Here is a 10,647-nt window from a genome sequence, read left to right on the forward strand (position 1 = left end):
GATGTGCTGGTTCTGTCGATCTGAAGAAGAAACGACAGAATACCTTTTAGGTATGTCGGTGCGACAGTGTGGCAAATGTGCGGTTTTCTGTAATAGAGCATGTTAGGCCATTGACAGTGAGCTATATGGGGGATTCAGTCTCCAAGTAGCTAGACTTTTTGAGAAGGATAGGACTGGACAATATAACCTAAGGCTAACAATATAGTGGAGCGACGAGGACAGCGGCGAGCAAGCAGCGCGATACCGCGTCGAGGAAGCCTCGAGGTGTTGAAACATAATAGAGCGGCGAGGAATAGCAAGGTACTTGCAAATTTATTATTTTCATTTACTTATTGATAATTTAAAATGCTAACAGTGGCTAAAATTCTGGCAGTAAATATTTGGTTGATTCGAAAACACCAAACCAGAAGGTGTAGTATACATGAAATTTTCAAAAACCGGAGAGAGTGTGGCAAGTTTTATAACCTTTACGAAAATTGTTGCCACTTCATCTCATAGCTTATATAAAATGTACCGGTTATGGTAATTACTATCTTTCCGGTGCATAAAATCTCTCTTAGAATTACTAGATCTAGCAATATTTGGGAATCCATCATTTTCTACAGTGCGACAAAGCGACGAAAACAAAATTATTTGAATCGATCTCGCCGCTCGATCTAACCGCTCGAACAGATCGCTTTACTATGTTTACACGAACTTGTCTTCACAGGTTTGTTTTGGACGCGATGTCACGCTGCTTGCTCGCCGCTAGCCTCGTCGCTCTACTATGTTCTTAACCTAAACATCAGAAGAGGACCACAATAGATCTGTAAAGGTCTCATCAGGCCGACAGCCACCTCGAAATAAGAAATAATCTATTACATTTTTTGCTTTAACCATACATCTTAAGTAATTTTCCGTTATCTATAATTAAATCACCGTCTAACGCTCAGTCTCAAACAGATACTCGTTGGCTCACTCCACCTTTGTTGTAGTGCTTGTAACCTGTGTAGGCAGTATTTCACCGGCTGAAAGGGAACCTCATTGCCCGCGGTGTAGATATTTCAATTAAATGTGTTGAAAAGGGCCCGAGGCTCGGCCATATTGAATACGCACACACACACACGAGCGCGCGAGTCATGGCCCAGGAAGACGGATGGGCCGGTCGCCGTAGGTCGGTGGGGTCCATCGGGGGAGATTTATGGGAGGAGGGAAAATAGGGCACACAGTGCCTAGGTTTAACGAGTTGAGCCGTGTTCGGTCAAATATTATTTAAGAATAATTATTTATACAGTACGTCCCCGGATTGTCTTTACAAGAGAAATCACTTTTTTGTGAAAGCGTTTCGAAATTGACAGTTCTTGATATTTATTTGAGATGCAAAATAACATTCTTTTAGGCACTAGTATCTAAAAGTGGCACTTGTTTAGGAGTAAAAAATGAAACGTAAGAAACAATGAAAATATTTATTTATTATAAATCTTAAAGGTACAATTATTTAAATTATTAAAGTGAATACAAGAGGCATCCAACTTTTCGTCTCTAAGAGAAATGCAAGTTGTAGGAGTCGGAATAAGTAAATTTCTTGTACTGGCAATGCTGGTAGCTTCTGCTTCTACGTGAACTGCTTTTAATTTTTTATTTTGACGTATCTTTATGTCCCATGATTCTTTTTGCTATTTCGGTTTTCTGTTCAATTAAATTTTCAATGTAACCTTCAGCAACCGAGCTTGATCGCCAACCTCCACGTCGCTTTAAAACTGTTGTCCGCTCCTGAATCTGCAGTATTGTTGCAGAGCTGCGCCGAAAACAATGACTAGTGCATTCAATGGTGTTGGAGAGTCCAAAAAATTCCGCTATCTTTTTTGGCATACCTCCAATTGTATTGATTCCAACTGGCAGGGTACAGCATTGATTTTTTCGATACGTCAAGAAAAATCGCTGATGTGTCACATTGAGTGGTCGAAGTTTTGCGTACTTACGAAATTCGTGTAAGAAATTGATACCATCTATTGGTCCCTCAATAATCGTAAACACTCTTGGAAAATTAGTTTTTGAAAACGGAATCTTCACACTAATAAATGACTGACAATCTTTAATGGCATCTACGGCCAAAAACGTGATTTCTTCCCTCCTACATGCTCCAAATACTCCAACGATTAAGACAACTTTAGCTAACAGGAATTCTTTGTCGTCGGCTTCTTTCATAAAGCGTTCTGTTTCCAGTTTTGTAAATATTTTTAATTTCTTTGCCTGATATCCGGAAGCTTTTCTTTTTAAAAATGCAATAAGGTTAGTGAATTTTCTAATACCTACGTTTCTGTTCAGGTAAATCATGGTGCGGGGCATCGAATATTTACTCCATAGAGTTGACGGCTTTAAGGTAGTGGATGACTTCAAAAAATAGGCTAAGTTTTTCGACTTCTCGGGCACTAACGTGAATAGCGCAGTTTCAGCAGCTTGTTGAATATCCAAAGACTCGTCATTATCACTCATTTTTTCACAAAACTTTGTAGGAAATACGGCGACGTTTGAACCTGACAGAACGATGTCATTAAACAATGCATAAACAATGCCTTAGAAATCGATTACCGGAACATTTTAAAAAATGTTTAAAAATAAATAATAATAATAGCATGAAAATCTCAAATTATCCGCTTTCACCAAAAATCTTGTATGAAATTCGTTGCGAAAAGAGTGTTTTACGCACTCGACGCATTGTCCGACAATTTTGCGTCTCGTGCTAAAACACATTCATTTCGCAACTTGTTACATAAATAGCTATTTTATAATTGGCATTTTGAGAAAAATGCCTTCTTATCAAAAATACAAAAATTTTGCTTGTTCCAAAATAGTTAATCTCATTTTTAAGTTTCCAAATTTTAATACCGTTGAAACTAAAAATCAAAACGCGTCTGTATGGTAGTATAACTTCGTTTTCATACATACGAGGCGTTTCGGAAAAAATAAGAAGGATAGGAAAACAATATAACATACGAACATCTTTCAAAACACAAAATACATTTAGATCCATTTTATCACATACTAAACCAATGAATACAGAACAACAATCAAAAAATGTAATATACCAAATACCATGTGAATGCGATAAATTTTACATTGGTGAAACATCTAGACCCTCACTGATAAAAAAGATAGACTTGAACTAAAGTCGTCATCGTGACGACGAAGAGAATTTAGTAGCTTGAAAGAAAATATTTTGCCTGAAGAAAAACTCTCTTAACTCAAGAAAACCTGTTCTCTTGAAAAATTCGAAAATTTTTCTTGAATCTATTTTCATTCAACCAAGTGCAAGTTACTTTGTTTTAAGATAATAACAAAAATACGCTAGGAAGTACTTCATTCAAGAAACATGGCCATTTTTCCAATAGCTAAATACTCTTATGATGAAAAATAATAACGACAGGCAAAGACGATGACGATGGACGGTATATACCAATGACTAAAGAATATAAGGACATGTAACGCCCCTATACGGGCTGCAGCAGAATTTGTGACCTTTTTTTATGTTTTGGTGGCAAACAATGAGTCATCATTTGGTCACCAGCGACAAATTTAGCGATTTTTAATAGTTTGTGTGTAGTAAACTTTGTATAAACTTTATTACAATGGTGATTAGTTGTTCAGCTTTCAAGTGTAAAAGCAGCAGCGATAAGAAAGAGCCAGGAGTTACGTTTCATAGGTAAATAAACAGTCCACTCCAACCTTTTAGCGTTTTCTTATTGAATTCGATAATTATTTTTCAATTTCATTTATTTAACATCTAGGTATATGTACTTGATATGTGCTATACGTCGATACTAGTTTTGTACCTTTTGTTAACATTTTAATACGTTTTTTTTCGTAATTAATTAGGATTATACACCATAGGCGTAGTCAAAACAATTATCAAAAAATATAAATATTGCTTCAAACAGCTAGGTTAAGAAAAATATGTGCCACGGCACTGTTTGCTGACATCGTCACAATTTGCTCTCGGGTGTTATTTGTCCTTGGATTCTTTAGTCATTGGTATTATACAATCAGTCGGCAGTCCGATCAGTATCACGCCTCACGTCGTCGCATTTCATAGGTCGCACATCATAATATACGCACGGGTTTTGTTGCTTGGAATTTTCCACTTGGAATTTTGCATAATTTGCTTTTTAAACGCATATCGTATAACAAATTAGTGATCGTTATTAACATGCATTTGTCATTTTTTATGGACAAATTTTAGGATATATGGATTCTTTAAAGGAGTTTCTAAGAAAATGGAAATTAGAGCATTTATTTGCTATATCTGAAGGTAAGGGACATTTACCTAATGCACCTGTATAGATAATGCATGCGTGACTATAGATAGAATGAGAATATGGGTATCTATTTTTTATGCAAATAATTACAAAAATTTTAGAATTTCAAGTCGTCGTATTAAAAAAAACAAAATGTGACCAAAGCTTATAATTTTAATAATTTGTTTGCTTTACTTTGATTAATCGTGATGTAACATTTTTTTGTAATTTGTAGAGTGATGAACCACCCCAAAAAATACCAAGGAGTCAAGAAGCAGAAATAACTACCTACTATCGAGGAAAATAATATTACTTTACTTACTACAGACTAGGAAAACCTAAATTTATCAGAAAATAATATACCTCGTAATATGCTTGTATATGATGTATAGACTTCTCTTAGATCAAAATAAATTTTAGTTGAGTCAATGTTATTCGCTATTGGTTTAAGGAAAGAGTCTCTTTAATCAAGAAATGTCCCTTCTCAATCAAGAATTTTTGCATGAATCAAAGAGACTATTGTTCTTGTAGCAAGAACTTCTTTGCATATTAATTTTGGGTCAGGAGTGAAATACTTTGGACAGATAGATTCTTCTATTCTCTAAAGTAATTTTTTAAAGCTTATGAAAAGATAGTTAATTCTTTGGGCAAAGAAACGTCGTTCTAGGCCCTATTGAAAAGCGCCAATCTTTTGGGTCAAAGTCATATTCATTTCGACTGAGAGATCCTTTTTTTCAGTGCTTAAATGTTATGAATTGAAGAACATAAAGATTATTTAAAAAAGGGAGATTTTCACAAATCTAAGATTTGTCAGCATTCATGGGACACAGGGTACAGAATAAATTTTAATAACGCCAAAATTATAATGAAAGAAGCGATAGCCTCTAAAAGAAAAATAAAAGAGGCTTTTTTATACAATCTAATAAAAATAAATGATAGCTCATGCATCTGTAGGTGTTAGTAATGTATGACAATCGCTTCTTTGATTTTAAAGACCTTAACATACGTAAAAATTAAAAATAATCATACAGAAAGTTTGTGCTTTTTGGTTTGACCATGGTTGTGCTTTTCGTTTTTGTAGACGTATCTGTTTTAAAAAACTAAAGTGTTCTCGAATAGTTCAATTTAAATATTTTAAATAGTTTTTTCTTTATTCTTTCTATTTTTTTTGCTTCCAACGACGGATAAAGGAGGAGAGGAGATAAACTTTCCGAAACGTTAAGCATATTTTTGTTCGTTAGGCAAATTTAAAGATTTAATATTAATCTTTAAACCTAACTTCTGACAAGTAGTTTCCGTTTGGGATTAACGCAGAAGTGTTTACATAAAATAACTATTTTATTTTGTAGATTTTCTTGGAGTGGCGAAAAACCCATATAGGATTTTGTTGGAGAGATGAATGATGAATCAGCCACATAGGTATTAGACATTTTTTAAAATATAGAGTGCCATTGAACAATATAAAGATAAAATGTCATTAATGGAAGGATGATGGTATGGATATTTAAATGGTATTTGTTTTTTTCCAGTCTTCTTCTTTTTCAATGGATTCCCTAATATATAATTTTCTGAATAAACAATATTCTAAAGCAATCATCTTTTTTCGTGAATCGGCCTATAGAGCAAATCCTTAATAAACACAGACGGCATTTAAAGTACCGTTGTACCATAATGATGTAAAACCCGCTCCTGTTCCGAAGCCTGTCCTGGTCGTCGCAGTCACCTGTGCCCGAGATAATGACAGTCGGGCAGGAGGTGTGTGTGACAGCTGGACGTCAAGAGTCGCTCACGATAATCTCGTTAATTATTAAAATACGCGCTTCGAGGAAAAAAAGCCTATTTTTTTAAACCGTACGTAAGTAAATGCCCCTATATTAGCAATTTTCGTTTCAGGTAAATGTCTTGGTTTTTTTAAGTTATCGATATAAGCTTTGAAAAATGGATAATTACGGTATACGTATTTATAAGCCGATAAGGGAAATATTTAACGATATATGACGTACGGAAATAACTTAAATTTGGATTTAGAATAAAACTAGGTTGCAATATATTTTATCGTGAAGCTCTGTCTACACATAATGTTTTACCTGTCAGTCTTACCTGTTTAGTAGAGAAAAATCTATCCGATAGTCAAGCAGCCTTAAGAGCGATCAACTCAGTAAACATCAGTTCAAAGTTGGTCAAAGAACGTCTAGAGAAGCTTAACAAAATAGGTAAAAAAATAAAATCCTCGTACTCTGAGTGCCAGTCCACGAAAAGATAGAAGGTAATGAAAAAGCAAACGATCTAGCTAGAAAGGACCAAAAACTACTGGACCAGAACCGTTCTCCTTAAAAGTGGAAACTATCTTAATGCGGAACTCAAGAATCTGGAAGACTCCATCCGTATAACCTGCAATGGGAATCCTCCAACACCCGAAGAAATTTTTCGAGATTTTCCTTGATTTAAGTAAGAATCATCTTCGGATTGCCATGGGTTTTTTTACCAGGACACGGTCTCCTCAATGAAAACCTCAGAAGCTAAGAAACTTAGATTGAAGCTAAGAAACAATGGCGAATGCAGATTCTGTGAGGAAAGTGGGGAAACACCAGAACATCTCATCACTGAGTGCGACGAGACGACAACCTCATCAATCCTACCGTAAACTTTGGTATGACTATGGAGGGCTTAAAAAAGGAGGTTTATCGGCAATGGGCATATTTGAAATTTCTGTCCCCACTTTTAAGCAGGTTCCTCGGTTTGACAGTAGAGGCACTGCGATCGACAGTGAATACTATATTTTCATTGTTATTATACGGTTTAAGTTTGTTTTTGCTAAAATTATAGTTAATTTGTTGAATTTTTAGCAGTATAATAATGAGCGTTGTGAAAAAAAACTATACAGTAGAAATAGCTCGGTATCTGGCTGTAGAAGTGGATATTTCAATGAAAAAAAAGCGAAGAGAGAAAAGTAACCCAAAACTTTTCAAAGCTCCTAATGTAAGTAATATGATTATTTATTTAAAAAAAATATGAAAGATGTTAATAAAAACATTAAAATTATATACTATCAGTGTACACATTTATTTAAAAATCATATTAATAGAGAATATAGCCCATAATCGAACATCTGCATGACATAACCTAGAGAGCCTAAAATAATAATAATTTAATACTTTAATACCTACTAACATGTTAATATATATGTGCTACTAGGTGTTTAAATTACCTGTTATTAAATAAGTAGGTATTAATAATATATATTAACAACCATTGCTATTAAATATTATTTGAATCTTATAGAAAGTGAATATTAAACATTATTTACACTTCAAAAATGTAGTTTCAAAATAACAGCTACCTCGAATAGTGAAAAATATTTTTTTAAATTTATTTAATAATTAGGTATATCTCTTTTACTAGGATGACTAGGATCCTAGCATCGACAAAGAAGAAAGACATCCTAACTTGCTACAGCATTGGCAAAGGGCAGTTCCCCAGACAAAATACTTCGCAGTAGTGATGTGTTTTATGCACTTATTTAGACAAAATTAGTTGACGGAACCAAAAGGGAACTATCACTAGATAAGGGTAGATAATTTATTTTACTATTAGTAGATAATTTCTTTATTGTATATTGAGGTGTATATTACATTTATTAAATTTAGCTACTTGGAGTTAGTCAATTAATCAAAATAAAAGTTATGTATTTATATTCCTAAATAAATAAATTTAATGTTTCAATGTTTCCTGTAAGCCTATTTTTTAATGTAGTTTTTAGAGAAGGTTTTTTATCACGTTGAGTAAGTTCTTTCTACTTGATGCCTTTTATAGCCTTTTTTCTGTAACATGTATTTCCATTTCAGTGTCCTGAGGATGGAATAAATAAAGATGGACCATTAACAAAGTGTATTAATTGTAGTCCAAACCCTTCCAACTGCAACCCCACTAGTTCCTAGATTTTCTTTCTCACTAGTCAGTCGATACTTCTCATAGAATGTATACACTAGGAATACATACATTATGATCGAAAAAACGGCGTCAGCGATCATTTTATATATAAAATTATGTGGGGAATGTGATAGATGTTCATTTCCCAGCCAACTGGACGCCGTTTTTTTCGATCATACGGTAGTCCTTGACTTATTATTTTATTTACAAACCTACCTCATACTCGTATTAATAAAAAAGTGGATATCAACAGAAGGAACTTTAATTACAGATCAAATCAAATGTATACATATGTATTTATAACACAATAATTGTTAGGTGACATTGAACATAATACATCTTCAATTTAAATGTCTGTGAAACAGTCATAATTGGCAAAACTTTGCTAATGACATCAGAGATGACATTAAAACTTACAATTTAGAGAAGCTAGAAAAAAGTAAAAAGTTACGAGATACACAACACCAATCAAACAAGATAAGTGCAATGTTTATATTATATATTCCTGATTAATTTTCGTCATTCATTTGCTGTAATTTGTCATAAACCACTACTAGTTTAAAAGTGTTTAATGTTTATTATTAGTATCACAATGAACTGCATGTAAACATGTCAATTCCAAGTGTTTTCATAAAAAATTATGAAACTTTAAACTGCATCAATTAAACTATTAATAAATCACTAACACACTCACATCATAAACTATTTAATTCACATTTCTCATCAAGGAACAATTACTGTTTATATCAAATCAAAAGTTGAACTGGTGATACGTTTGTTGCTGGAACTTCTATATTTTGTGTACACCAGTTGAAGGAAACATTTATTTTAGCAGCTTATATTTTTCTTCGGCCGTGTATGCACTAAATAGAACCCCATAATAAAAATTTTTTATAATAAGAACTTAGGAAAATAATATCTAAAACCGGCATCTGATATAACCTAACTCACTTTTCAAACTGAAATTTAAGGTTTTGTATTCACAATTTTAGCCACGCACATTGCTCAATTAGAAAAAAACACGTTTCTAAAAGCTAACTCTGGTAAAAATATGCCCAAATATTAACTTGGCTCTATAATTTATAACAAAATAGTTATTCTTGCTATAAGAAGCTGAGTATTTCTAGTATCACTATCATCACATGCGCCCCTAACGGCAATTTTCGAACTTCATTTAGATCATGAAATCTGGGCCCAAAATTTTTGCGTTCGATTCGCCTCCTCCTTTTAGACTCCATAGGTATGACTAATATCGGAGATGGAGAACTAACCTCTGTAAAACTGTGTCAGCTACTTGTTTTTGTAAAAGCTTTGACCAGAGAGTTTATGATGAGTTATAACTCAAGAAAGGGGACACAGTAGATCTATGAGATCGCGATGATTAAGTTCCCCCCTCGCATACAGTCTACAATCTACAAGCGTTTTGCAAAAACTTAGCTAGATTTTTCCATTTTATTTATTTTTTGTTTATTCTTTGTTATTTTGCTTCTGATAACTGAGGCAGATATACCGCCTGAAATGTTAAATGTTGTGTGCTTGTAGTCCGGTCAATCTAGACATTCAAAGGTACATAAATTTACAACAAGCTGAAAATGCGTGTAATTATTTAAAACATAATTAAAAATAATATTTTAAAATTCCGAATCATTCCGGTGCCTGGAAAAAAAAATGCGAGGTCAAAAATCTCGAAATAAATTGTTTTTTCGCGATTTTCAGCAAAACGGTAAATTTTTTAATAAAAAAACTTCAAACAAAAATTATAGAGAATAAAATTCCCTATAAAATATGTATCAATACTTTTTTTCCTTAGAGCCACTATTTCTGAGATATAACGAGTCAAAAAGTTGTAATCGTCATAATATGCACACGTTTCCACGCCACCTGAGGTAGTGTATTTAGCGCGTTATTTTTAACGTGGTTTCCCCAGTATGACTATTCCATATGTCTATAATTATTGTGATTCTGTTTAATAGGACACTATTACAGAATAAAAGACATTAGTAAGGATTAGAAATTATAAAAGCGATGGAAATAAAAAAAAAATGAAATTTACTAGTCTGATTCATAACCTTCAAATACTTCTTGATGTTCTCCTGTATCTTCTTCTTCTTCGTCTTGGAGACTATGAATTTATAGAGTCTTCTATTAAATTGTCTTCCGAAACACAGTCTGAAAAAATAAATAATACTTAGAGATATGTTGACATAGAGAGATCATGGAACGATTTATGTTTACATAAAAAAATCGCTAAAATTAAAATGCAAATAATTATAACAAATGAAAATTGTGTTTTCTAATGGGCTGTCTTTATATTTACAGAAACAACACATGAATTTAATTAATATAATATACTTACCCTTAAATTATAAAAACACCCACGCTGTGGAGTCTCAGCCACCTGTTCAAAAAATTGTTTAGATTAAAATGTTCTTCGTCTTTCCTC

General features: G+C 33.2%; 1 long non-coding RNA gene across 1 annotated transcript; it reads left to right on the top strand.

The window, feature by feature from the left end:
• Positions 1-7,094: 7,094 nt before the first annotated feature.
• LOC115885134 lies at positions 7,095-7,796 on the top strand. The gene is made up of 2 exons (XR_004050688.1): positions 7,095-7,253; positions 7,677-7,796. It is a non-coding gene; the product is annotated as an uncharacterized LOC115885134 (long non-coding RNA).
• Positions 7,797-10,647: the final 2,851 nt, after the last annotated feature.

The sequence above is a fragment of the Sitophilus oryzae genome, unplaced genomic scaffold, assembly GCF_002938485.1.
Source record: "Sitophilus oryzae breed Bouriz unplaced genomic scaffold, Soryzae_2.0 scaffold_374_pilon_pilon, whole genome shotgun sequence".
Lineage (NCBI taxonomy): Eukaryota > Metazoa > Arthropoda > Insecta > Coleoptera > Curculionidae > Sitophilus > Sitophilus oryzae.